This window comes from Electrona antarctica (assembly GCF_951216825.1).
Source record: "Electrona antarctica genome assembly, chromosome: 15".
NCBI classification, from domain to species: Eukaryota; Metazoa; Chordata; class Actinopteri; order Myctophiformes; family Myctophidae; genus Electrona; species Electrona antarctica.
In genome coordinates, this window is record NC_136796.1 from 18,168,575 (window position 1) to 18,172,288 (window position 3,714).

Sequence of the window (3,714 nt, forward strand, 5' to 3'; positions counted from 1 at the left end):
TAGCATGCGGCGCAGCATCAGTCCTCAGAGGGTGTATAGCGCTGTCCCCATTTTCCATCTCATCAATACACCACAGTACTTCTCCACACACTGCGTATTAAGGCCACCATGTTGTTCCTGTGATCTCTTCATCACACACTACAGACCACAACACAGCCTCCCTGTGCTGCCTGTGACCCACACAGCACGACATCCTTTATTTTGGGCGGATACCTCATATGTCCAGAAATGTTAAGTCTGTTACATTTCAGGATTCTAATAAAATAAATAGCAAAAGCAGCAGCTCTACAAGCTCTAAACGAGTCACGAAAAGTAGCAGATCTGCTACTTTTGATTATTTCGTGTGAACGCTGTAGTATGATCAAGTAGGACGTTAATTTATGAAAAAAAAGAACACGTAATATGGAGATAAGAGGTTTTAACCCGACAACGATATTCTGTACTTGTCACAAATTGTGACAGATACAGTTAGCACTGTTAGCACTGTTAAGTGCTAACAGTGTCCATTGTGACTCACAATGGACACTGTTAGCACTTACAGTATATTCAATGATTGACAATAACCTGTGTCGTGTAGGCCTACTTAAGCACAGTTTTGACTTTTGAGTATACTCTACTTGAGTATTTGTCTAAAGCAATGTGCTGACAAAGAAGAATACCCCACTTTGGGAACCATGCACCTCTGCACTGAACTGAGTCTGTATAGGCATATAGTGGTGGAAAAATTACTCAATTGTTTTTACTTAAGTAAAAGTACCAATACTGCAATTTAGAACTACTCCGTTACAAGTAAAAGTACGGAATTGAAAATGTAAAAAAAAAAAAAACTAATAGCAGTACAAGCTCGCAACGTGGCACAAAGTGCTGTGAGTTTGTGTATCTGCCATTTTTTAATAGCCAATATATATATGGATAAAGTGGCAAAAATGATTGTGATGCCGTATTAACATTTTCCTGGGCACTCCCTGGAACCCCTCCTAGCACCCCTGGGGGTCTCACTTTGATTACCACTGCTCTAGAACATAGAGCCGAGGAAGAAACACCTGCTTCCCATGTCTGATTATTTAAATCCATCAATGCTCTAATCCATTTAAACAAGTATTGTTCGTGCACAGAGGGGGCAGTCACAAACCGTCCCTTCCCCTGAGAATGGCATACAATGGAACCTCCGCCATGCATGATGGCTCCGTGTTGGTGGTGTAAGTCAAGGGACCTGTATTAATTTACTTGTCAATTAGCACAGTGGTTCTCAAGCTGTGGGCAAGTAAGCCTTGCCAAAGTTGCCAGGCCATGAGGCCTATAGGGCTTATGTTTCTGTAGCATGAGGCAGCTTGATGTACTGTACAAGTACACCCCCTGAACATGATGTACAAAGTCTACACCCTCTGGACATGACGCTATAGGCTATGTCCCAGGGACTTAAATTAACACCAATCCAACAATGATGCTGAGTGCCAAACAGGGAGGCACTGGGTATTTTATATGACCCGGCCAGGATCAAACCCAGACCTTCCATTCTCAGGGCGGACACTCTAACCACAAGGCCACTGAGCTGGTAAACCACTGGTAGGCTGTGAGGTATTACAAGTGGGACCCCAGATTAATACATTGACATTGATCTAAAATAATTCAAAAGATGAAACAAAAAGGAATGGTATTTTTGAGGGGTGCTAGCCCCATCTATGCACAGCTACATTATGTCAGTATGAGCATGGAATGTGTTTGTAGCACGGAATGTGATGATTTGGTTGGTTGAACACGGAATGTGATGTATGAGCGCCCCTCACTTCACAAAAGTGTGATTTAAACAAATAAGAACTATAGAGCGTCGCAGTCCCGCCCCCTACCAGGGCCCAGGAAATTATTCTCCGTTCATTTTCCTCATAGACATTTCAGAAAGTATTTATTTAAAGACGTTTACGCCGCGGACAAAGCCAACTCGAGTCGTGACAAATCATGACAACAAACAAATAATTAGAAAGAACAACACTATTTTTGTTGTTTTTCTTCTTTGTAATTATTTGTTTGGTCCAAAATATTGTGTTTGTTGTCATGAGTTGTCACGACTCGAGTTGGCGTTGTCTGTGGCGTAACCGTCTTTATATAAATACTTTTTGAAATGTCTATGGGAAAAATGCATTGGGAATCATTTCCTGGGCCTGGCGTCGTCATGAAAGAGGGCGGGACTGCGACGCTCTATAGGGATACTAGCCTCGGAAACCCAGACGTTTTATTTCCTGGAAGAAAGAAAAGGGATACTATGTTGATTGAAGCCGGAACGCAATCCATTGATTGATCAATACAAAATGATGAAAATGCAGTGAAGATGTGGTGAAAATGCATATCTGGCCCACCCATCTGACCACATGGCGGCCGTGTTGAGCCTCATGCACCAGACAGCTGGTGTATGTGTGTGCGTGTATAAACTTTATTTATATAGCACCTTTCATGCCAGAAATGCATCGCAAGGTGCTTTACAAGGCAGAGAACAAACAAGAGAGTTGACACAATGACATCAGATTAGCACTAATCACTGCAGACTCACTCCCCATGTTCCACCGCAGTCTGACATATTCACACTCCACCTCACCCCCTAGCACTCACCTCTTCAGACTCCACCTCACCCCCTAGCACTCACCTCTCAGACTCCACCTCACCCCCTAGCACTCACCTCTTCAGACTCCACCTCACCCACTAGCACTCACCTCTCAGACTCCACCTCACCCCCTAGCACTCACCTCTCAGACTCCACCTCACCCACTAGCACTCACCTCTTCAGACTCCACCTCACCCACTAGCACTCACCTCTCAGACTGCACCCTCACCCCCTAGCACTCACCTCTTCAGACTCCACCTCACCCCCTAGCACTCACCTCTCAGACTCCACCTCACCCCCTAGCACTCACCTCTTCAGACTCCACCTCACCCACTAGCACTCACCTCTTCAGACTCCACCTCACCCACTAGCACTCACCTCTCAGACTGCACCCTCACCCCCTAGCACTCACCTCTCAGACTCCACCTCGCCCCCTAGAGGTCTATTGTTATTATTTATTCAGCACTTTCTAAGTCTCTGGATAAGGGCGTCTGCTTCTGCCTACATTGTCATCTTCCAGATTGGGATTATACGATTATCACCACTCATCTAGCTCAATAAATGGAGCCACTTAAATAATTCTACAACATGTGACATCATTCTGTAACTGTTTTATGGGTCCATTAGTCCACTGGTTTTCAACGTCAGGAGTAGTGAGTAGGAGAGTAGTGACACGCTTTGATCTCGCTGCAAAGTAGGTGCCTATGGGCTGGAACTATCCCATTGAGATAGAATGAGCACTTCCGCATTCCATTGTTACAATGGGAGTCAACGCTAGTGTCGCCACTCTCTTACTATATTACTCTGGGTGAGATATGCTTTTGTGGAATCTCCATCGTTTGTTGCATTGCAGACCTGTCCTTGCCCGTGATCACCACCGATATGGGAAGACGCTCATTTAGATTTGGAGGAGTAGACCCAGCTGGTGATAATGAGCATCAGCAGTTATTTACAGCCCTAAACCAACATTAAAGTCCATAGACTTAGCCGGCAACAGGGAATTTATAATTAGGCTCTAAACAAACATTAAAAGTCCATATAGACTATGGTTGGTTCCATTTGGTTGGTTCCATTTGTACACTCTCACAGTTAAATTGGCACTGATGACATTACACTGC